Consider the following 26,572-nt stretch of genomic DNA (forward strand, 5'->3'; position numbering starts at 1 on the left):
CTTGATGGACTTTTTAATTTCCTGGATATCTCTTTGAGTCTGTTTCATGCATTGTAATTCCTTCCTGTATTGTTGATTCAAGGTTTCCATCATTTTCCTATGATCCTCTTTTTTAATCTATGCTTTCTCTAGATATGTTTAGCAATTCTTTCGATATGTTTGTGATTTCTTCTTTTACCTGAGATTATTTTTGATCTGATTACTTTTACAGTCTCATGAAGTTGGTTTTTTTATTTCAATTGCTATCCTCTCAGAGATTTCAGGTGTGTGAATTCTATTTTCTTCCATATCTATACCTTCCAGATTTGTTGGGATGGAGGTCTGAGATTGCCTTTTGCTTTTCATCCTGACATTTTCCTGGGTTCCTCCCAACAGCCAGGAGAGAGGTCCCAGGCACTTCTCACACTGGCTGCCCCTCCACAGTGTAGGGGAATGGGCCAAGCACCTGGGTTTCTCTGAACCCAGATTCCCAGGGCGGTAGCAGCGCATCGGGCAGGCTTCTCCAGACGTCCACAGCTATACTGAGGCTTCCCTGGTGGCCAGGGGTGCATGGTGGCAGGGCTGCTTCTTCTCTCAGCCTGTGTGCCTGCACCAGAACTCCCCTGAGGAGGCACACAGGGATGTGTTTGTGTGATTCTCCTGGTGGGTGCTGGCTGCCCAAAGGAAGCAACCATCTCCAATGGTGGCTTGCAGGTGCACAGGGTATATCTGGCTGTTTCTCCCTGCCCACACTGGTTACCTAAGGGAGGCAAGGTTTCCAGCAGCGGTGGCAAGTGCACAGGAACAGGCTTGGCTGCATCTCCCTGCCTGCACTGGCTGCCCCCAGGAAGCAAGCTTTCTGATGGCAGTGGCGGGTGTGCAGGGGCAGATCTGGCTGCTTCTCTAATTTTTTTCTCTTCTCCTAGAATGCAAGAAGCCTGAGCAATTCCCTTTCACCTGAAAATGAGTTCAGCAATTTCTTTTTTATTTGTAAGTGGTCTTCTTTCGCCTGTAAAAATGGGCTTTCCCCTATGAGAGGACCATTATTATCTGTGGGTGGTCCACCCCCTGCTACCCTCTAAACGAAGACCATAAACAGTGATGGAACCCCATTCCCAAATTGTAGCATGCCTCTCCTGAGTACCTGCATTTCACTCTTGAATGTTTACTAAAATTTCTGTCTAATAAACCCTTTCATTGTGTTTTTCAGATACATCATAAAAATTCTTTTTCTGTGGTGGATGGGAGTCAGAGAACCTCCAAATATCCTGTGTTTGAGGTGCCTTAAATATCCTCATTTTAGCTTCAGGAAGCTCCTCAAATTCTGGTGGGAATTCCGAATCGAATGCTTTTTCTATCAGATCCATCAGCAGGACAACTGAAAAACTTAAGTAACTGAAAATTAGACAAAAGTAGTGCATTGAAATTAATTTTCTGATTTTGATCATTGTGCCACAGTTACATAGGGAAAAATCTTTGTAGGAAATATATTTTAAAGTACACACAAGTGATGCGGTATCAGGTCGGTTAAGTACTCAAGTCACTCAGGCTAAAATTATTTTGGTAGAGTTTATTTTGTTATTATTGTTGCTTTATATACAGTGCAACTGAGGCAGATTAGGGAATAGTGAAGACTGGCTGGGGTGGTAGGTGTGAATCGCTTGTTAAAAAACCAGGATACCCGCAGAGCGGTTCCCAAAGCCCTGCATGGGAACTCTCCTGAAAACTTGAGGTTTTTGACAGGATGATCTAGGACTGGTGTCAGCCTGCAAAATGAGAGACATGAAAAGGAGAATCAGCCTGGAGCTTTTTGCCGCTGTGTGCACCTTTGCATGGTGGTCCACTCTCACCCTACAGAATATAATTATTTTCTTACTCTTATTTGGCTCAAACTCAGACCACAGAGCGCCTTTCTTTTTCTATCTTTAATAAACATAAAACTTTGCTACTATTTATGTTAGTCTCGGCCAACTCTTTGTTCAGGACAAAAAGAACCTAGAAAGGACCTTTAGGAGAGGTCAGCACCCTAAACCTAGTAACATATTTGACCACTTATCCAGGAGCAGACAAGGCCCTGTGGGCATATTTTTTGCTTGTTTCTTTCTTTCTAAGATCTATGGCTGAGAAGGTGTTTTTCTTTCTCCCTCCCTCCCCTAGGAAAGTTCAGTGCTCTTTCATCCTTTTTCCTCCAGGATGGGCTTTCATCCTCGGGAGGTCTTGAATCCTTTTTAGTTTGGGGAGAGGAAGGCAGACAGAGGGTGTAAAAAGTAACGGAACTCGGGGAACTTGGTCACAGCACCAGGAGGAACTTCCTAGTGCGCTGCACCCTGTAGAAGGGGGCGGGGAACACAGAGCCTGTGTGTCTTTCCCAGCCAGTAGGAGGCCATGGGTTGCCTCCCTGTCTTTCTTCTCTTTCTCATTTTCCGTCATTCACTATAGTAAAAAACAGCCGGAGAACCTGTTTTTAACCCAGATCAAACAGATCGTTCAGGTTCTTTGTGTGTAACTTAGAATTTAGAATGCCTTTTTAACCTCACTTTCTGTTTTCCATGATACTTCACTCAACTTTCTCCCTCTTTTGCAAAAAATAGTTACTAGTAACCTGGTCTCCTGTACGACTAGTTACGTACCCCAGTTTACTCCTTTTTTGTACTCAAAGTCCCACCTGTGCTTTTACCTAGGTGGCTTTTTAGCTCTAGGTATCATTAGTAAAATGCTTTCTCAGTAAATTTTTTTCTGCCATGATTGGCAGCCATTTGGTCCATCATGTGTTAGTCACGTGACCTAACCGTTTTGTTCACCCTGTGGGTTGTCTGTTAGCCATTTTACTTAGTCACATGAGTCAGTCGCACGGTTGTGCCACGCTTGTTTGCGACTATTTTTTCTTTTTCTACTGATTTCATGGTCACTGAGAAATCTCACCCTTGTACATAGAAGCGAAGCTGATTTTAGCAAACATATTGGCCTTTTTCTCTGTTCCCTTTTGAATTGGGTTAGGTACCTCCCCTGTTTTTTCTAACATAAATTCAGATAAATTTAAAAATAAAATGCCCAATGACCTGAGCAGAACAAAGGATGGGCGGTAAAGTCCAGCTGTCTGTGAGCAAAAATAGAGCCATCCTTGTTCCTATTAAGAACACTTTAGGTTTGTTTTTGTTTTTTAAGAAGTTTCTATCTCTCTTGGTTTTGTGTGTGTGTGTGTGTGTGGTCTTGTGGTTTTGGGGGGGTCACGACCTTGTGCTCGCCAGGCAGGCACTTATGCCACTGAGCTAAATCCCCAGCCCAGAAGTTTCTATCTCTACTGCATTAAAACACTTACATTGGTTCTCAAGTGGTTAAGGAACTGTCTGACCAGGGGACTCCACCTGCCAGCCTGATCAAATGGCCGTTCCCAAAGGAACCTCTGAGCATTCTTCACCATTCCCTCTAAGAGTCAGTAGACCACAGCAACCTTGCCATTACCCTAAAGGAGTCACAGTGGGTCACGAGGTATGGAGAATCCTAAGAAAAAATAAATAAATAAGAAGGCACCAGTGCCACTTGCTTTGCCAGAAATATCTGGTAATACAATTGAGTCTCATGGAGGATACTCCCAGGGTTCAATGGCTTTGCATTCTTCTGTGGGTGGGGATGCCCTCTGGAGGACCCCAAACCTAATCTCACTCTCCCTACAAGCCCCATGTAGGTAGCTAGTTGGAGTCCCAGGGGCTCCACTCTTGTCTTTATTATTGCAATGCTGTTGGATGTAGTAACTATTAGAACACTGTTTGGGTCCAGAAACTAGACAAAAGATAGGTAGAGAATGGCAGCCTAAATTTTTCAGTTAGATCTTTTTTTTTTTTTTTTTTTTGCAAGAGGTAAAGAAAGGTGTGAAATCCCCTGTGTTCAGGCTTTTATGATTCTTTATCTCTGTGTATAGACTCAAAGTACATACACAGGACTCCAAAGGAAAAAAATTAAATCTTTGATGATCTTGCCCTATTTCTCAGGGGGATATAGGTCTCTTCCTTTTTTTTTTTTTTTTTTTTTTTTGTCTTTTTTTTTTTTTTTGTCTTTTTTTCATTTTTTTATCAGTACCGGGGATCGAACTCACGACTGCCTGCTTGCAAGGCAGGTACTTATGCCACTGAGCTAAATCTCCAGCCAGCCCCTCTCCCATTTTTTTTTTCCTCCAGAGGCTAACACCCCAGAGAAACCCAGTATTTTCAAAAGATGCTGGGAGGTTTGCAGTTGGAGCCTCAGGACCTTATGACTCAATTGGTAGACATGGCCTTTTCTATGTTCAATTATTGGGATCTACATGAGGATAAAACAAAAACTGCTGAGAAAAACACAGGCCAAAATTATGGCTGTTGCAATTGGCAATGCTTTAAGCACACCCAGGTTATCCAAAGAAAAACTCAGGGCCAGCTAAAGACTGTGAGAAAATCAGACACCGGGCACACGATATCCCAAGCCACCAACGTGCCTGACTCATGGCGCTGGAGTCACTTCCAGAGAAGAGCTAAGCCAGCCAAAATCCTAACTCCCTGCTCTGCTAAGCAGGGCTGGAAAGGTACAAGTCAACTTGCAATGCCCCTGTTCACAGACATCTTTGTCTACTGCACGAAACCCTGGATGACCCTGGATGTCATGGGTAAGCAATTTCAATTCTTTTTTAACTTCCTTCTCTGGAGGACACTCCTCTAAATCTAGAGCCATAAGTGGAGTCAAGAAGGACCCTAGTTAGAGCTTCCTTACTCCTGCTTTAACATGTCAATTCAAAAGTTGGATGCTTAACCATGAGTTTTTAATTCCCCCATAATGTCCTACTCCTCACTAGGAAGATACCTACTAGCAAAATTAGAGGCAGTTTTCTAATTCTGGCAAAAACCAAAGTGGATTTGCTCCATTGGGACTATGCTGGGCCATGCCTCTAGACATGCCTGAGGTTACCATGAAGACTTGCATTACACTCTTGGGAACAGATGATTTCCTAGACCTAAGCAGGCTGAATATCAGTGACCCACCCCTCCAATATCCTGAGATGTGATTTGCTTATGGAAGTAGCTTTGTTCAAAAAGGGCATCAAATGGCAGGTTATGTAGTTGTCAGTTTGCAACAGGTCACTAAGGCCAAACCCCTTCCCTAAGGGACCTCTGCTCAAACAGCAGAATTCGTAACTCTTACCCAGGCACTGAGATTATGCTAAACATCTATACAGACTCCAAATATGTCTTTCTGGCACTATAGGCCCATGCCAAAATCTAGAAAGAAAGGAGCTGTTTGACCAATGTGCAGTCATCTATAGGAAACACAAATAGGAAACTCTACAACTCTTAGAGGTAGTCTATCTTCCAAAGCAGGTCACCGTCATTCACGGCAAGGGATTCCAAAGCGACACATCTGAAGTCTCTCTGAGAAATCAAAAGGCTGGTTCATAGACCAAAAGGGCAGCCTTACAATCCATTAAGACCTTAGCTTTCATCTTAGTTCCTGAGTAACCATTAAAGTGGTTCTTCCTTTAAGTGAAAAGCTACAAAAATTCTACATGAGAAGTAGTCACTTGAATTTTCACAGGACTAGGAAGAAAGATACTCCTATGAACCTCTGGGAGACCTGAAATTTCTCTTCAAAAACCAAGACTCCAATACTGTGCCAGACACAGATAAATAATACAGATAAATAAATGAACACTTGTACTGAGGCTCCTGTTTTTAATTAGATGTGTAATGTGAGTAATCTTACTATAAGGCTCTGGTTGTCAAGTGCTCGATAATTTACCTAATATCCCTCCCTGCCATATTTTCACTTCCATATGAAGCAAGGAAGTCTGACCTGTTCCTTCTCGTATTTAGGTTCTACATCCCTAACCTAATAGTAAATTTACTTTTCTGCAAAATCCAATGATTTCTCCCATTGAATAGGCAGCTCATAAATACTAGTACTCCTCTCATTATGTTCTTTCTGACAGATTTTCTATTTCTTCAAGCCAGCCAGGGAGCCATAACATCTTAAGGTAGTTGGAGAGCACATAGACCCTAGTAGAGGGTTTACAACCCCTTTCAGCATGAAGTAGCACTATAAAGATGGAGACCTTCACTACCTCAGGACCCCATAAAGAATTACGGGGACTTACATCTCTCAGGAGGAAATGAAGCAGATTAGAGCATGGCGAAGACTGACTGGGGAAGTAGGCACAACCTGCTAATTACAACATCCCAGGATATATGCATAGATCAGTTCCAAGGCCCTGTGGACTTCTTTCAAGCATGTGAACAAGTTTTCAGTAAGATGGGCTAGACCTGACGTCAGTCTGAGGAGTGGGAGATCAAAATGGACAATCCACCTCAAGTTTTTTGCACTGTGTTCTCTCTCATGCAGTGATCCACTCTCACTTTATGCAGTATAGTTACCTTCTTTTACTTCGCTCAAATTCACTCACTGAGCATGTCTCTTTCCCTCCTGTTAATAAATGCAAAACTTGACCTTGGGACACAGGACCTTCAGTAGCACACAGGGCCAGGCCCTGAGCCGGCCACTTCTGCACCTCCACCTTCCTGCCTCTGCACTCAGGGACCCTCCACCTCCTGGACCTGCTATTGTTGTTGATCTTCAGCTCCCACTTTTCCCCCCAGAACCTTGGACTACAGTGGATTAACCATGATGTGTTGATGGGAGACCTAGTAATGCCTCATCCAAACAGAAGACCTCAGCAGGCTTCCATCAGTGTGGTGAGTTTGCCCCTAAAATAGGAATAGGGTTTTGTACCTTCAGTGGGTAAACAGGAGCAAAAGCGAAGCCCCCTCCAGAAGTAGGACCTCGGTGAGCTTGGCAAGAGTGTGGGTGAGTCCTTCCTCCATATAGAGAACATCCGGTAGGTTGAGGAGGATGCTAATAAGGCCTCTCCCAACCTGGAGAAAGTTAAAAGGGCTTATGGAGACACCCAGTGACACAGTAGGGTCCCAACCGAGACAAACACTATAAACAGGCAGATCTGGTGACTCGAGCGACCTGAAGACATAATAGCAGCAGGAACTAAGGGTTGATTTACATCAATACTCCTAGGCTAGTCAGCCAACAGGCCATGCAGGAGGAATTCAGGTGACTGGCTCACCTCTTCATTGTGGCACCCAGCAATTGGACAAACATCAATCACACAGTAGGACCCTAAGATACATACTACCAATACTTGAGGCTAGTGGGATTTAAAGACCAAATATTAGCCCAAAAGGTGAAAATGACAAAATGAAAAAGCAAAATGCAATCTCAAACATCTAGCCCATCAGTAGCAAGTACAGGAGACATTGAAATAGAGGACTTTTGAGAGGCTGGGCAGCCCAGGGTGAGTGTCCCGCACTTTCCCCCAAGTCCAGGTAATTTGTGACCCTCACTCAGCGCTGGACAGGGAACTTCATGGCTTCTGGGTGCACTGGGCCAGCACGGTGGGTCCTGAGTGGGACTGCAACAGCCTCCCTGCTCCCAGCTGTGCTTGGCAGACTTTGGAGTTCTAAGCAAGCAGGCAGGTGCCATTTGTTCCAGAAACTGGGCTTGAGCTGGCCTGCCCCACCCCCAGTGACCCTCTCAATCCAGGGAACTGGGTGGCCAGAGTCCCAGGAGCTGAGGGCATAGAAGAGGATTTCCAACAGACCCTGGGGAAGCCTTGGAATAACACTTGAAACACAGAAATATGAGAAAATGACAAAACAAAAGACCAACTTACAACCTCAAACCTCCAGCCTATCCCAAGAAACCTTAGGAGCTATGTACATAGAAGAAAATATACGCCATACACCTGAAATATCAGACATAATAGCAACTGAAATAAAGAAGCAACTCTGGGAAGCTTTAAAGGAATTTGAATTAGAAATAATCTCCCAGGTAAAAGACAAAATGATGAAAGAAATGAAGGAGATGCTGAACATATCTAAAGAAGACACAGTTTAAAAAATGGAGGAACTAAACAAAAAGATTGAATCCCTGGATGAGCAATATAAGAAACAAACAGAATACATAGAGCAGATGCAAAGAGATATACAGGAAATCAAAAATTCCATTGAAAGCTATAAAAACTGCCTCAATGAAAGTGAAGATAGAATTTCAGACCTCAAAGACAAGATTGCAGCTAGTGAACAGGAAAGGAAAGATCTTTTAAAAATAACAAGGAAGGGCTGGAGATTTAGCTCAGCGGCATAAGCACCTGCCTTGCAAGCAGGCGGTCGTGAGTTCGATCCCCAGTACCGATAAAAAGGAAAAAGACCAAAAAAAAAAAAAAAAAGGAATCAGGAAATAATTCAACAACTGCAAGATGATGCAAAGAAAAACAACACAAAATTGATAGGGATAAATAAAAAGAAGGGGACAACATAAAGGATGTCTAGAGGATATTTAGAGAAGTAATAGCTGGAAATTTCCCAAACATGAGATCGGAAACTGACATCAGGATCAGTGAAGCATATAAAACTCCAAATAGTCATAACCAAAATAAAACTACACCCAGACATATAATAATCACCATCCCAGAAATCCAACATAAGAATAGAATATTAAAAGCTGTCAGAGAAGGGGCTGGAGATTTAGCTCAGCAGCATAAGCGCCTGCCTTGCAAGCAGGCAGTCGTGAGTTCGATCCTCGGTACTGATAAAAAGGAAAAAGACCAAAAAAAAAAAAAAAAAAAGCTATCAGAGAGAAAAGACAGATCACTTATAAAGGAAAACCTATCAGAATCACAGCAGACTTCTCAGCACAAACAATAAAGTCAAGAAAAGCATGGAGTGAAGTATTCCAAGTCCTAAAGGAAAATGATTTCCAACCTAGACTGATGTACCATGAAAACTGTCCTTCAAAATCAATGGAAAAATAAGATACTTCCATGACAAAGGACAGCTGAAGAACTTCATGATCACCAAGCCAACCCTGCAAAGAATATTCAAAGACAGTTTAGATACACTTAGGAAGAAACTACAAGCAAAACAGACAGTTAAACAGAACAGAAAGATAAAGATGCAACAGCAGAAAGATAACATGTCAACAATAAACCAACATATAACAGTTATAACCATTAATGTAAATGATCTCAATGCACCAATTAAAAGAAACAGACTGGCAAAATGGATCAAGAAACAAAATCCAATCATATGCTGTCTACAAGAAACCCATCTAACCCAAAAGGATACTCACAGACTGAAAGTCAAAGGATGGAAAACAATACTTCATGCAACAGGACCCCCCCACCCCCAAAAAAGTGGGAGTAGCTATTCTGTTTGCAGACAATGTGAACTTTAAACCAATAATGATCAGAAGAGATAAAGAGGTTCACTACATACTGGTTAAGGGAAAACTTCCAGAGGAAGAGATAACAATCTTAAATATATATGCACCAAATTCCAGGGCACCAGTTATATAAGACAAGTATTAACAGAAATGAAAAATCAAATTATCAGTAACACAATTGTAACAGGAGACCTTAACACACCATTGACACCAAGGGACAGATCAACCAGACAGAAAATCAGCAAAGAAATAACAGAACTGAATCACACCTGTGAACAAATGGACTTGATAGACATATACATGTTGTTCCATCCAACAACATCAGAATACACATTCTTATCAGCAGTATGGATCATTCTCTAAAATAGACCATATATTAGCTCACAGAACATATTTAAGTAAATGCAAAGAGCTGAAATTATCCCATGCATGTTATTGGATCATAGCATTAGAAATTAATGATAAGAGATACTGCAAAATCCCACAAACACATGGAAACTGAATAACACACTCTTGCATAATCAGTTGGTCACAGGGGAAATTAAAGAAGAAATTAAACAATACCTACAAGCAAGCAAAAATACAAATACAACTTACTGGAATCTGTGAGATGCAATGAAAGCCATCCTCAGAGGAAAATTTATAGCACTGAGTTCCCACATCAGGAAAACAGAACAAATACAAATAAGTAACCTGATTTTACAAACATCTAGAAAAAGAAGAGCAAGTCAAGCCCAAAGCCAAAAGAAGAAGAAAATTATAAAAATTAGAGCAGAAATCAATGCAATAGAGACTAAGAAAATAATCCAAAGAATCAATGAATCAAAGAGTTGGTACTTTGAAAGAATAAATAAAATTGACAAGCCCCTAGCCAACCTTATTTTAAAAAGGGAAGAAAAAGCTCAAATTCATGCAATAAGAAATGAAGAAGGTGAAATCACTACAGACTCTATAGAAATATAGAAGATTCATCAACACCTATTTTGAAAACTTCTACTCTCAAAGGTTTGATAACACAGAAGAAATAGACAGATTCCTAGAAACATATGAAGTACCAAAGCTAGGTCAAGAAGATGTAAAACTGCTGGATAACCCAATTTCTATTAATGAAATTGAAAATGTAATTAAGTCCTTACCTACAAAGAAGAGCCCAGGCCCAGACGGATTCACTGCAAAATTCTACAAGAAATACAAAGAAGACTTAATGACAACACTCCTCAAACTCTTCAATGAAATTGAAAGGGAAGCAATTCTTCCTAAGTCATTCCTGGAAGCAAATATTACTCTAGTACCAAAACCTGAGAAAGACCCAACTAAAAAAGAGAACTACAGACCAATCTCCCTAATGAACACAGATGCAAAAATCCTCAATAAAATATTGGCAAATAGGATACAGCAAATCATCAAGAAGATTATACACCATGACCAAGTGGGATTCATCCCAGGCATGCAGGGATGGTTCAACATATGTAAATCAATAAATGTAACCCACCATATCAATAAAGCCAAAAGTAAGAATCACATGATCATTTCTATAGATGTAGAAAAAAAGCTTTTGATAAGGCCCAACATTCATTTATGATAAGAACTTTACAGAAAATTGGAATAGATGGTCTTTACCTCAATATAATAAAAGATATCTATGGCAAATCAATGGCCAGTATCATACTAAATGGCCAAAAATTGAAGGCCTTTACTTTAAAATCAGGCACAAGACAAGAATGTCCCTTATCACCGTTCCTATTTAATATAGTACTGGAAATACTAGCCAGAGCAATTAGACAAGAGAGAGAAATAAAAGGCATAAAGATAGGAAAAGAAGAAGTTAAATTATCATTGTGTGCACATGACATGATACTCTACATAGAAGACCCCCAAAACTCCATTGAAAGATTCTTAGATATAATAAATAAATTCAGCAATGTAGCTGGATTACAAAATCAATACTCAAAAATCAATAGTATTCCTATACACTAACAACAAAATCACTGAGAAATGAGAGAAATAAGAGAAGCCACACCTTTCACACTAGCAACCAAAAAAATGAAATATTTAGGAATTACCCTCACAAAAGAAGTGAAAGGCCTATACAGGGAAAATTATAATACACTGAAAAAACAAATTGAAGACAATCTCAGAAAATGGAAAGACATCACTTGCTAATGGAGAGGAAGAATAAATATCATGAAAATGGCCATTCTCCCAAAACTGTTATACAGATTCAATGTAATCCCAATAAAAAATACCACCAACATACCTCATAGATCTCAAGAAATCACTCCTAAAATTCATCTGGAGTGAGAAGAGACCTAGAATAGCAAAGACAGTTTTAAGGAGCAAAGGCAAGGCAGGAGGCCTCACAATCCCTGACTTGAAGTTATACCACAAAGCAACCATAATAAAATCAACATGGTACTGGAATCAAAACAGAGCCAAAGATCAATGGAATAGATTAGAAGATACAACCACAACCACAAACACACTCAACCACCTTATCTTTGATAAAGGGGCCAAACATGTTCACTGGAAGACGACAGTCTCTTTAATAAATGGTGTTGGAAAAACTGGCTCTCCATATGCTGAAAACTAAAACTAGACCCATGCCTATCACCATGTATGAAATTGAAATCTAAATGGATCAAAGACCTGAATATTAAAGCCAAAACACTAAATCTATTGGAATACAAATTGGGTAAAAACCTTGAAGACATAGGAGTAGGTAGAGAATTCATAAACAAGAATCAAACCATGTAGGAAATACTTCCCAGAATCAATAACTGGGATTACTTCTTATTAAAAAGTTTCTGCATGTCAAAAGAAATCTCCAGCATAGTGAAAAGAAAAACCAAAAACTAGGAAAAAATCTTAGTGAACTGTCCCTCAGACAAAGGACTTCTGTCTAAAACATATAAAGAATTTAAAAAATCAGACCCAAAATTCAAAGACCCAATCCAATAATGGGCATCTGAGATGAATATACACTTCTCAGATGAAGAAATAAAAATGGCAAATAAATACATGAAAAAATGTTCATCATCATTACTCATTAAAGAAATGTAAATTAAAACCACACTGAGATTCCATCTCACTTCTGAAAGAATGGCCAGGATCAAGAAAACTACCAACAACAAATGCTGGAGAGACTGTGGGGAAAAAGGAACTCTCCTGCACTGTTGGTGGGAGTGTAGACTGGTACAACCATTGTGGAGATCAGTCTGGAGATTTCTCAAAAATCTGGGATTGGAAGTCCCATTTATTCCAGCTATTCCTCTTCTAGGCATATGCCCAAAAGAACTGAAAACATCATACCACAGTGATGTATGTGCACCCATGTTTATAGCAGCACAGTTTGTAATAGCCAGATCTTGGAAACAACCTAAGTGTCCATCAACTGAGGAATGGATAAAAAAAGTGGTGGTATTTTTATACAATGGAATACTAATCAGCTATAAATAAGGACCACATTGAAATATTTATAAATAAGTGGTCACAGCTTGAGACCATACTCATAAGTGAAATAAATCAAACTCACATGTATGAATATCGAATAGTTTCCCTAGTGTAAGAAATGATATAAATACATAAAAGTATGTGGTAATCATGATTCCCCATTATATGGCCTTGAAGCCTTATAAAGTTTTCACTCACTAATTGGAATTGTTTTATTCTGGGCTGTTTGATTTTATTGTCTGTGATGATATGAACAGCTATTTTGAAGAAAACAAGACATCATAATAGCTAGTGCTGATTCAATATCATCTTGTTTTGAAGTTCCATCAAACTGTTGTTCTTCTATCTCCATTGGTTTTATCATGTTGTATCTTATTGGATTTTATTATATGTGATAGTATAAGCAAAATTTTTATAGGCAAAGAGATAATATAGAAACCATTGTTCATTTTCTGTTAGCTGATTCTAAATACCTTGTAACACTTTCATCCTCTTGAATGGTTTCACACTGTCTTGAATTGTTTGATGCTATAGTATACAAGTTATACTCAAGTATTTCAAGGAAAGAGACACTATGGTAACTACTATTAAGTTGGGTTATCTTGTGGTGGAACACTATGTTGCTTAAATTTTTCTATTCTGACCTGTATTGTTATGTTGTTATGTCCTCTTTTATCTCAATCTCCCCCATTTTTTTAAATTTATTTTTTTATTATTTTTTTATCAAGGGAAATTTTTTTTTAAAATTTTTTTAAAAAACTACAAGTGTGTTTAGGTGTGTGAGATAGATAGATGACCATATTACTAAGATTTTGTTGGATCATTGAACACAACAGTTTGCAGTCTCACTGTTTGAATGACCACTTTGTATGCTTTAATTTTGTAACTTGAACAACTATTTCTAAGATGACAATATATAATCTATTAATTAGTGATTTCTTACTGTTTTCATTTTTTTTTTTTTTTTGAAATTCTGTATTACTCATACCCCTTTACTGTTTTGGTTTTTTTTCTTTCTTTAAAAAAAATTTTTTAAAAATGGAGGACTTTTAAAGTCACACAAAATTGACAAACCTCTAGCTAACCTTACCAAGAAAAAGAAAGAAAAATCCAAATTCATACAATAACGACTAAAGAGAGGGACATTACTACAGATCCCATGGAAATTCAAAAGATCAAAATACCTACTTTGAAAATCTCTAGTCACATAGAGTGGAAAACACAGAAGAAATGGACAGATTTCTAGAAACATATGAACTACCAAAGCTCAATTAAGAAGATCCCACAATTTTGAATAACCCAATATCAGCTATTGAAATTGTAACTTACCAACAAAGAAAAGCCCAGAGCCTGATAGATTCCTGGCTGAATTCTACAAGAAATGTAGAGAAGAGCTGATGCCAATACTCCTTAAACTCTGATGAAATTGAAAGGGAAGCAATCCTCCCTAAATCATTCCTGGAGGCAATTATTATTCTAAAACCAAAACCAGAGAAAGACTCAACCAAAAAGAAGAACTATAAACCAATCTCATTAATGAATATTGATGCAAAGATTCTCATTAAGATACTGGCAAATAGAATGCAATAAATCATCAAGGAGATTATACATTACAACCACGTGGGATTCATTCCAGGAATGCAGGGATACTTTAACATAAACAAATCAGTAATTGTAATAACCACATCAACAGAGCCAAAAACAAAAACCACATAGCCATCTCAATAGATGCAGAAAGAGCTTTTGATAAAGTCCAACACTTGTTCATGATAAAACCCCTTCAGAAACTCGGAATACATGATATCTACCTCAATCTGATAAAGGCCATCTATGACAAACCAACCGCCAGCATTAAACTAAATGAACAAAAACTGAAAGCTTTCACTGTAAAATCAGAAACAAGACAAGGATGTCCACTATCACTACTCTTATTCAATATAGTTCTAGAAACATTAGGCAGAGCAATCAGACAAGTGAGAGAAATAAAAGGAATAAAGATAGGAAAGGAAGAATTACCATCACCATTTGCAGATGACACGATACTCTATATAGAAGACCCAAAAAACTTCATTAAAAAATACTAGAGAGAATAAACAAATTCAGCAGTGTAGCTGGATACAAAGTCAATGGTCATAAATTAATAGCAATCCTGTACACAAACAAAAAACTTATCAAGAGAGAAATGATGGAGATATCACCTTTCACAATAGCATCTTTAAAAATGAGGTACTTAGGTATCAACCTAACCAAGAATGTGCCTATATGCTGAAAATTATACTACTCTAAAAAAGGAGAGTGAAGAGGATATTAGAAAATAGAAGGATATTTCTTGCACTTGGAATAACCAACATTGTGAAAATGACCATACTCCCAGTACTGTTATACAGATTTAATGCAACCCTAATCAAAACACCATTGACATATACCTTGAAAATCTAGAGAAAACACTCCTAAATTTTATTTGGAAACAGAAGAATAGCAAAGGCAATTCTGAGCAACAAAGGCAAGGCAGGAGGCATCTGAATTCCTGACTTGAAAATATACTACAAAGCTACAGTGATAAAATCAGCATGGTACTGGCAAAGAAACAGACCTGAGGATCGGTGGGACAGATTGGAAGATGCAAACACAACTAAAAAGACAATTAGCTACCTGATATTTGACAAAGGGGCTAAACATGATCACTGGAAGGATAGCCTCTTTAATAAATGGTGTTGGAAATATTGGCTCTCCAAATGCCAAAGACTGAAAGTAGACCCATGCCTATCACCATGCACTAAACTAAAATGGGTCAAAGATCTATAGCAAAAGTTTTGAAGACACAGGGGTAGGCAGAGAATTCATGAGCAAATGCAAACTACAAAGAAAACACAACAACTGGGATCTCATATTATTAAAAAGTTTTTGCATTTCAAAAGAAATCACCAACAGAGTGAAAAGAAAACTCACAGAATGGGAAAGAATTTTAGCCAGCAATCCCGCAGACAAAGGACTTATATCCAGAACATATAAAGAACTGAAAAACATTAAGCCCCCCAAATTCATAGATCCTCTCCAAAAATGGGCATCTAAGATGAACACACAGTTCTCAAATGAAGATACACGAATGACAAATGAATATATGAATAAATATCCATGATCACTGGTTATTCAAGAAATGCAAATTAAAACAGCATTGAGATTTCGTCCACTCAAGAAAGAATGGCTGCCATGAAGAAGTCAACTGATAACAAATGTTGGTGAGGCTGCAGGGAAAAAGGAACACTGCTCCACTGTTGGTGGGAGTGTACAGAGATTTCTCAGAAGACTAAGATTGGAAGTTCCATTGAACCCAGCTATTCCCCTCCTGGGTATTTTCCCAGAAAAACTGAAAAGGTCATGTCACAGCGATGTATGTGCACCCATGTGTTTTTTTTTTTTTCAAAATTACTGGATTTTTATTTGCCTCAGGCTTATGACTTGCAACCAAAGACATTGTGCAAAGAAAGCAAAGATTAAGTACACTTTAGGGAGAAGGAGACAATACACATTGGTAACATAGGTAATCAGGCGGGCAAAGGAGCCATCCAGTATACTATGTAGATCTCAGTATTCAATAGCGTTTTCAACAAAACTGTTTTTAAACCAAGAGCACAAAAAAAGCAATGTTTACAGTAAATGTAAATCTTATACAATTTGAAAAGCATTTTTCAGATCATAGCACATAACGTGGAAAAATGTATATGGAGGTGAAATCTAACTACCTATATTTATCACCTGTTAAAGTTGCTCATATGTACCACAGTGTAAAAAAAAATAATATCAAACAAATAAAAATCTTGAAAATTGCCTGATGAAAAATAAAATAACCAGTGGCTTTGAGTGGCTTCTCCTGGATACCAGTGATACAAAAGACAAAAATCTCATCCACACAGGTGATAAAACCAGGCACAAACCTTTACTAAATCAGACCCACCCATAGAAATACATTATGTACCCACAGTTTCCATCAAAAGCTTTTGTTTTGTTTTAATCTTTGAATCTTTGAGGCCTATTTGGTCACAATGTGTTATTTACACCATGATATCATGTGTCTGTCTAAAGCTAGTTTATAGGATGAGGAGGAGGAGGAAGAGGACATGGAAAGGACCCAGTGCCCAGATGACAAAGTGAACTCACTGGGGGAAATGAGAGGGAGGAGGAGCTCAGCTCCACAGGGGTCCCTCACCATCAGCCCCACTTGCTTCTGACTGTTCCTGTTCATCCTGCTCTTCATCGCCGTCAAAATCGTTCACTCCGGCCTTCGCTCTGCCTCGATGTGGCCTCTTCTTGCCTTTTCCTTTGTCCCGGCCTTTCTCATCTCTCTTATTGAGCTTGATTTTCACCTTAACAGATTTTGCCTCAGATCTGACTCCTCTTGATCCTCCTCCTCCTCTTCCTCATTGCTCGGCTCCCTTTCCTTCTATTTGGCAATTTTCTGCCGCACACTCTTACACACTGACTGACTGTAAGACGTTGGAGTCATCGAAGATCTGGGATCCCTCCAAGCTGAACGTCTGAGCACTGTGACAGAGAAGCAGGACGTCTTTCTCCAGGTCACTCAGGCTCCGGTACCTACGATGACAAATGCTTTCCTTTAACCAGGAATGCTTTCCTGGCTTCCTAATTAATTCCCAGTATTCTGGTAACTCTTTCCTGGAAGGTAACTGAATGAGGACTTCACTGAGCTGCTGCCCTGAACTACTTTGGTGGTTGATCACAGTACGTTCATCTGTTTTGTCAGTGTGGGGAATTTGGTGACAGTTTCTCAGCTGCAGGGCCGCCTGGCCTCTTCTTAGCTTTTCTACATCTTCCTTCACAGGATCTTTATCCACATTTCTTCCTCTTCCATTTCTTAGCTGTCTTCAGTGGTCTCTAACATAGTTCATGAACGCGTCTCCTTGTACTAAGTTGCTCTCACCCGTGCACCCATGTTTATAGCAGCACAATTTGTAACAGCTAAATCTTGGAAACAAAAATGCCCATAAACCACAGAGTGGATGAAAAACATGGTATTTTTATGCAATGGAATATTACTCAGCTATAAAAAGAATAATCTTGAAGCCTTTATAGGTAAACTGGAGACTATCCTCATAAGTGAAATAAATAATAATCATATTTTTAAAATCACATTATCTCTCTAGTGCAAAAATAATAAAAATTGTAGGGGTAATAAGATTCAAAATGTGTACTAGCTATTGTAAAAAAGGGAAAGAAAGTGCTCTAAAGGATACAACTGCATGTATATTTAAGTTATCAAGATAACCACATTACTGAGTTTTTGTTGGTTCACTGAACAGAATGGTTTGCACTCTCGCTGTTTGATTGTCCAGTTCTTATGCTTTAATTTTATAACTTGAGCAACTACTTCTAAGATGACAATATGTAATTTATCAACTAGTGATTTCTTAGTGTTAATTTTTTTGAAATTCTGTATTATTTTACCCTTTTTTCTGTTTTGCCTTTTTTTCTTTAAATAAAAGAACGCAAAACTTTGCTAATGTTTATGCTTGTCTTTTTTGTTGTTTTTTTAAATTTTATTTAAAAGGAAAAAGAGGAAAAAAAACAAAACAAAACAAAGCAGTGTAAGGGTACAATTAATACAGAACTACAAAAAAAAAACACTAAGAAATCACCAGTTAATAGATTACAATTATCATCCTAGAGACAGTTACTCAAGTCACAGTATCAAAGCATACAAAGTGGACATTCAAACAGTGAGACTGCAAACAGTTGTGTTTAATGATCCAACCAAAAACATTAATATGGGCATCTATTTAACACCCCTAAACACCCTTGCAGTTGTATACTTTAGAGCACTTTTTTTTCCTCTCTTTTTTACAACAAAATTTACACATTTTGGGTTTTATTACTCCTTAGTTCTTATTACTTTTATTTTTTTGGAAGAGAATAAAGTCAAATATGGCAAAACACTGCTGTCAGTCAAAACCAAGGATAGACATAGCACATGATGTAAAAACAGAGTACAAGGTTATCGACAATGGTTACCATAATGCCTCTTGCTTCCTTAAAAAGAATTGTCTAATTCATTAGACAATTGTCTAATTCATTAGGTATTATAAAGTTGAACAAAACAGTAGAGAACAAGACCAATAAAACCTAAACCTTGTAAACATTACAGGACTTCCAAAGGAGATAATAGTCAAACCAGAATGGGCATCATAGTGAATCTTATTGCCTTCAAAGTAGTTGCCTATACCCTCAAAATTGATACTATCATACAGAACGGAACAGAGTCTAATCAGTCAAAACAGGATAGTGGGAGTATTACAGGACTTCAAGTTAACAGGAAATCAAATAAGTTACTATAATATATCCTGCTAATTTTTTTATTTTTCCCCTTAATTAAAAAAATCATAAAAAATAAATAATTTTTTTAATGAATAAGGAAGAGATTGAGATAAAAGAGGACATGACATCATAAAAGTACAGGTCAAAGCATGACAGTTTCAGCAACCTAGTGCTTCACCACCAAATAACCCGGTTTAATAGTAGTTACCATAGTGTCTTTTTCCTTGAAATATTTGAATATAACTTCATATACTATAGTTTCAAACATATCAAGTCAGTGTAAAACCATTCAAGTGGATGAAAGCATTGTAGGGTTTTTAGAACCAACTAACAGAAAACGAACAATGGTTTCTATATTATCTCTTTGCCTATACCAATTTTTGTTTATACTATCACATATAATAAAATCCAGCAAGATGCATCATGATAAAACTAATGGAGACAGAAGAGCCACAGTTTGGTGGGGCTTCAAAACAAGATGATAGTAAATCAGCACTAGCTATCATGATGACTTGTTTTCTTCAAAATATCTGTTCATTTCATCACAGGCAATAATATCAAGCAGCCCAGAATAAAGCCATTCCAATTAATAAGTGAAAACTTTATTTTGTTGTTTTTTATCTGTTTGTTTTTAGTTTTCTTGAAACAAGGCTTCACTGAGTAATCCAGGATGGCCTTGAACTCACTATGTAGTATAAGCTGACCTCAAACTCACAGCAACTTTCCTGCCTCAGCCTCTCAAGTGCTGCGATTACAGGCGTGTGCCACCATAGCCAGCTGGCCATTCCCTTTTATATGTAAATGGACCTTGGTTCTGTGTTACCTATACCAGGTCCTGAGACTATGGGGCAATGATAGAAAATTCTGGGATAAATTGGGGTAACAGTTCTGAGATAAACTGACCACCCACTTCTAAGGCCGCAGTGTTTGCACAAGAGAGAAGACACATTTGAAACTGCCAAAGACCAGTGAAAAACTCCCAGGCGTTAACCTATCTCTAGGACCTGCTTATCAGTGAAAAGCTTGATCCATATGCGTGCAGCCAATCAGCCTGATTCTTATCTATCAGTGTTACTCTCCCTTCAGCTTTTCTTCTCAAACTGAAGTACCACCCCCTCTCTCTCCTCCTTTTTGATAAAAAGCTTTGCCTGCTTAAGATTGTACTCCCTGGCTCCACTTTCATTTCTTCTGACACTGAGTCAGAAGACCCCAGTTCATTAGCACTGACAGTGCTAAAGGAAAACCTCTAAAACCTTGAGACAAAATAAACTTTCTCTCTTTATAAGCTGATTGTCTCAGGTATTTGTTAGAGTAACAGAAAGTTACTATACCCACAACTGTTTTCTATTTCCAGGTTTATAAAATCTCCAAGATTTTGATATAAAAAGACAAACTTCTTTTTTGTCTATTGGAGACAGGATTTTGCGATGCAATTCAGGCTGGCCTTGAAATCAAAGTGATCTTTCTGTCTCAGTCTCCCAAGTGCTAGGATTACAGGTAGGCACCACCACACCTGGCTTAAGAAAGCAAGCTTTGGCTGGGGATGTAGCTCATAAGTGCCTAGCATAAGTGCCTGCCTAGCAAGCACAAGGTCCTGAGTTTGGTTCCCAGTACTTAAAAGCAAACTTTAAGTAGATACCATAAAATTATTTTAAAAGCATATGTATTTTGTCATATGCATGGGTGTATGTTATGTTTCTGGGCAAATTCAGAAGAATAGTAATATGATAATCTAGGAGAAGAACTTAGTAATAGTAGAAAAGAGCTTTTTTTATTTTATGTGTCTCTGCAAGGTTTAAGTTTTATTACCAGACACAGGTACAACTTTAATAACAACAAAACAAATAAACAAATAAGTTTTCTTGCATTTGGGATTATGTGCTTTTTAAATTTTTCTTATTTTTATGCATGCAAAAACCTAGTAAATGATATTAAATATTTACATGGACAAACATTAAATTTTTTATTTTTTTCTCTATAAAAATAACAAGGATCAGCTCTCACAAATTAAAGTTTTCAACTACTTTATTTTAAGTTATTAGTTTTTGAGACAGGCTCTCACTATGCAGTTCAGGCTGGCTTTGGACTCACTATGCACAGGCTGGGCTCAGACTCACGGTTACCCACCTGCTGGAATTACAGGTGTGCACCACCAGACCCAACTCTCAAAAATTTTAGTGACAGAAAGTCTTCATCTGTTTTCTGTAAATCAGACTTAATCTAAAGGTATTATTCTTGGCTACAAATTAGCTAGGATTCTAAAAGACATAGACACTATGGAAGGTATTTTAAAACCTACCTTCCAGTTTGGGTTAAAGTCCTTTGACATGTATTTTCTTAATTTAAAGTTTTAGGAGATAATGTTTAAACAGGTTCATGTGAGACGCCTCTCTGTGGTTTCTTCTATGCTTTTTTACGTACTGCCTTCTTAGTCTAATTGAGGGTTTTCTGGTGGTGTGGTGGGGGTGATCTCTGGCTTCCTGACAATGTCCTCGTAAAATCAAGAACGTCTAGACCAGCACTCACAGCCACTCAAACACGGAGTGCTTAACACAAATTTTGGTTAATGATCTCTTGATAAAATGAAAAGGGAAGCGTTTGACTCTCTCAGTACTCTTCAGATGAAGGTTTAAAAGTTCAAAAGACGGTCAGACAGCAAGAAATCACTTACAAAATGCTAGAATTTCCTGGCAATATAAAACAGAGGTTAAGTGTTTGGGTGCTGGTGCTTGACAGATGAGACTTTGATCTCAGCTTTACCAAGTACTTGCAGTGTGTTCTTGAATAAGACATTAAATTCTTGAACAGAGAAGGAGAAGTACCTACCACCTGAAATTGATTTATTTGAAATCATCCATATCAACCACAAAGGAAACAAATATTAGTTGTTGTTATTGATTCTTCATTTTTAAAAAAGTTGTAACTATCTAAATTTATGTTCCTAATCTCATAATTACAATCATGAGTTGAAACAGGGTCAGGAATCACAAAGGCAAGGGTACAAGCAAGAAATGACTCCTTCTGTAGTAACCAAGACATTCGTCACAAGAATGGCAGAGGAGTGGACCACCTTCCTGCAGCACAGCCCTGGGACAGAGGAGCAGTGCCTGTCCTCCCTTTCCCCTGCGATCACTGAAGAGGGAATGGAAAAGAGTGTGATTGGCTGGCAGCTGTGACAATCCTCCCCCTTGCTTCCTCCTGTCACCCTTCATCCCCTGAAGAGGGACTAAGACAGTTGGCTTCCATGTCCTCCCAGGTTACTCCACAGCCACTCTCCAGGCCACCCTAATAGGAGGTAAGTCTTGGCTGCCAACTGCAGTGCTCCACACTTACCCATGCTGCTCCATGCAAGAAGCAACAGGAAACTTCCCCCAATGTGGCAAATATTAACAAATATCGGAGACAATTGTTAACAGCCCAATATCCTCAAGCTCTTATAAGCTATGAATAACACAACTAGATTTCCCAGTTTTAGCCTGGCTATTTTTGCTGGGGTCGGGGGGAACCCAGCTGCCCAGATGATGGTTGCAACTATCCTAAATGCCCTGAACCCATTTCAAGAGATGTCTGCCCTGAAAAATAGCAGATTTGAACTAAACTAAGCATTAGAATTGAATTTGGACCAATCAGTAAACCTGAATTAGAAGGATTGAGGTTAGACCAATTTGAACCAACTCGCAGGCTCCAATTTGGACCAATCAGCAGGCTTGAATTTGGACCAGTTATTAGGCTAGAATTTGGATCAATCACAGGCCTTTTACTGATATATAAGCATCAGTGTTCTCACAGCTTTGGGGGTAATCAAGAAGATCTTCCTCTAACGCACAGACCTCCCTGTTTTGTAGCAAAAGACCTTGTTCAAATAAAACCAGTGGCCCTATAAACTTACTCATGATTTATTTCTTGGGTGATGTTACTCAGATTAGCCTATAAATCTATTTGGAATTCTTGTCCAAATACTGCAAACAGAATGGTTGCTTTAAAAAAGCTATAAACCAGGTATGCTGGCATACATCAGTGATCCCAGAACGCAGGTGGCTGAGGCAAAAGGCTCACCATGAGTTAGAGGGTGGCCTGGGATACACATTGAGTTCAGGACCAGCCTAAACTGCATAGCAAGACGCTAAAAAAAAAAAGCTATATTATTAGCGTTATTAACCCTGAAAAGTCCCAGAGACCACCAGCCAATGAAGATCATTGACCAAGGCCAGCAACTGACAGAGCTGAGCAATGGCATTTAACATTAACCAGTGTCAACTGATAGCTTTGGGGCCCAGAGTTATAACACTAAGGGTTGAGAGGTTGGGGCCATTGAACCTCAAAAAACAGAACTGCTAGCAGAGCTGCTCTTTGCAGTTCATGATTTCCATCCAAATTGAACAAAAGAACCCTTAACTGATTGCAACAGTTCAGGAGCAATCAGTGAAACAGCTCATGGAATATGAGTCCATTTAACTTTCAGTTAGTGAGACCAAGCTGTAATTTTGAAGGAGTTGAGAAGTTTGAAGAGAAGGTAAGGAGTTTTTTCCTAAAATGTATATAACTTTTCTTCTAGTTTCATATCAGCCCTAAGTAAAGCCCCAAAGCACCTCTTCTTTCATCAGGCCTGCAGAAGTATTCATTCCCACACTGAAAAATTATGTATGAAGTTCTTATTATGTGCAGGGCCCTGTGTCCAGTCCACAATGGGCATAGAGTAGCCAAGACAGAGTAGTCTTGTTGCCATGAAGCTATGCTCCATAGGGAAATATGCTGCATACAGCATCACCCTGCTAATTGATTGCTAAAAACACGTGCTAGGAAGAAGCATGAGGGATCAGAGTGCCAGGAAAACCATTATAGGAAAACCTCCTAAAAAATAGGAGGTTCCTGAGCTTGACATTTAAGCAATACCTGAAGAATGATAGGAATTAAAAAATAAGTTTACAAAGGTATTTTAGGCCAAGAAAACTACATGTGTACAGGCCCAGAAGTAGAGGAGAATGTAAGATACAGACAACAAAAGTTTGAAAGGTATCTGCAAGGCTGGAGTTCACATTGGCATGGGTCAGGGAGTGGAGAGAGACCAGGGAATGGAGCACAAGAGGGCAGGGCACAAAGAGATGAACAGGCATTGTAGCCCATGTTAAGCATGTTATGATTTATTACAATAACCATAGGAAACCACCCAAGCATTTAAGCAGTGTGATGTGAGAGCTACCTGTGTCCTTTCTTAAAACCACTCTGGCTGCCGTCCATAGAATAAATTACAGCAGAAAACATAAAGGAAAGAATAGTTGGGAGGCAAGATGCGTTGAGCTGACTTCGAGTAATTATTGTTTTGCCATAAACTGCATGGCAAGTGTGCCAAACATCCTGCTATCTGCGCAGGTAGCTTTGTAGGAGGGAAACTGAGGCAGAAGAGAAGCATCTGGCTCATCTTCCCCTGCCTGCTGGAGAGGGAGTGTGGCTTAGCCAGCGGCTGTCTGCCTCCCCTCTTGCTTCCATTGCTCCTGTTTACATTTTAATAGACTGGGGCAGTGTGTTTCAGCGTCCTCCCTGGGCATTTAGCGGTGTCCTCCCTGGCTTTCAAATCACCATTTTCCACACTGACATGTAGAGCCAGGGAGTGTGGGGCCCCTACCCCAATTCAGCCACTCCAGATGATATTGTTGCATTTTTGAAGATCAGAGAAAGCACTTTGGAATGGTTAAAATCAAGAGGGGAGGCATCTAGGCCCCTTATTTGCATACCCAACATTCATAGCAGCATTCCAGAAGATTCACTAATGTTAACCCTCACCCGCACTGAAACAGGTCTGTAAGTTGCTGCATAAATGGCACTTCCAAGGTGCTCTTTGGGTTTTAGTCCATGAGGATTCCTCTCTGTGAAGCATCTTCCCACCGTGAGCTGCAGTACAGGCCCTGTCTGTTCCTGTAAACCTGTTCATGATTTATTTCTCTGGTAGTGTGGGCTCCAAAGTGTCTGTAAGCCTATTTGGGATTTTTATCCTGAGTAGTGTGGACAGAGCTGTTGTTTCCAGAGAAATATAAAAGACAAAAATAAAGAACACTCAGCTATCAATACCAAAAAGCCCCAGAGATTAGCAGCCAGCAAAGACTGGTGACCGAGACAGCGGCGGCAGTGACCAGCAGCCCAGGACTGCCAGCATGGTTGCATTTCGTCAATGCATGATTTCCATCTGAATCAACTAAAGGATCCCTAGCTGAATGGCTATAATGTGACATTAAAAATCACAGTCAGGTAATCAAATTGGACCAAAACAGATTTTTTTTTTTAAATCTTGACCAGGGATCTCTAACAGTCTCTTTGGGTTTATTCAGGACTAAAAAGAACAGAGAAAGAAAATTCTGACATGAGAAAATCCATGAACCTTTGTACTCCAGTGACCCAGGTGAGACCTGGCTTTTTTTTTAAAGTCTTACAGGCAAGTAGCCTATAAAAAACTATAAATATTTGTTTACGATTTGATAATATTTATTAATGTTTACTTAAAAAGATAAGAATCTCCTGTCTTCCTCTCAGTTCAGCAAAGTAGGGCACTATACTCCAGACCGCTCAGCCAAGAACAGTACCCTTCACCCCATAACAGAAGAAAGGGAAAGAATCAGGACCCCAAAGTGTTGTGATATATTATCTAAAATGTTTAGTTTCTTGTAACAAAAAGAGGCAACAAAGGGACAAGAGAATATAACCAGTATACATACAAGTATTAAGCAACACAAATCACCTGCAAAAATTAGATTTAACAGAAAAATAGCCCTAGTAAGTACATATATTGAACTAAAGGAAAATATGATTTAAAAAATAGAAAGAGGTACAGTAACAAGTCACACGTCCCGTAGAGAATCGGTGAAGAGATAGAGATCGTTTTTTGTTTTTTTGTTTTTTTTTTTTTAAGAACCAAATGGAAAGGGGCTGGGGATTTAGCTCAGTGGCATAAGTGCCTGCCTTGCAAGCAGGCAGTTGTGAGTTCGATCCCCGGTACCGATAAAAATGAAAAAGACAAAAAAAAAAAAAAACCATAATAAGAACCAAATGGAAATTCTGGAGTTGAAAATTCTAATTTAATAAAATAATTCACTAGAGCAACTCAACAGTGTATGTAAACTAGCAGAAAAAGTAAATAAAGAACTTGAACCAAGCTAAAACAGAAAACAAACAGGTAAGTGAATAGCCAGAGAAACCAGGACATTATGCCCCCACATATGTGTAATAGCAGGGCTGGAATGACAGGTGAGAAACACACTTGTCAAGCAGGCATTGGGTACATGCCTGTAACCGCAGCCCTCAGGAGGCCGAAGCAGTAAAAATGCTGTGCGTTAAAGGATGGCCTGGGTACACAGTAAGACCCTGTCTCAAGACAAACAAACAAATTAAATAGCAAAAAGCCTCTTAAATTTATCAGAAAGTGATAACGTACACACTCAGAAGCATAGTGATCTTCAAGTAGAATAAACTCAAGGAGATTTGCAAATAGCCATATGATAGCAAAAAGTACCGAAAGTCAATGACAAACAGAAAATGCAGGCAGCAAAAGAAAAACAATTCTGTCACTTAC

The 26,572-nt window shown here is 38.9% G+C and overlaps 1 long non-coding RNA gene and 1 pseudogene across 1 annotated transcript in view; both read right to left on the reverse strand.

Annotated features, from left to right (window-relative positions):
• Nucleotides 1-1,551: 1,551 nt before the first annotated feature.
• The window catches only part of LOC134477528 (uncharacterized), a 30,591-nt gene continuing 5,570 nt past the window's right edge, over nt 1,552-26,572 (reverse strand). Inside the window, exons 2-3 of the long non-coding RNA XR_010049552.1 lie at nt 6,730-6,872; nt 1,552-1,745 (exon numbers count right to left, since the gene is read on the reverse strand). This is a non-coding gene — a long non-coding RNA (uncharacterized LOC134477528). The remainder of the gene's footprint in view (nt 1,746-6,729; nt 6,873-26,572) is intronic.
• LOC100729459 (probable global transcription activator SNF2L2) lies at nt 16,866-17,632 on the reverse strand (annotated as a pseudogene).

This window comes from Cavia porcellus, unplaced genomic scaffold, assembly GCF_034190915.1.
Source record: "Cavia porcellus strain 051 isolate PalLab524CR breed Dunkin Hartley unplaced genomic scaffold, mCavPor4.1 scaffold_9, whole genome shotgun sequence".
NCBI lineage: Eukaryota > Metazoa > Chordata > Mammalia > Rodentia > Caviidae > Cavia > Cavia porcellus.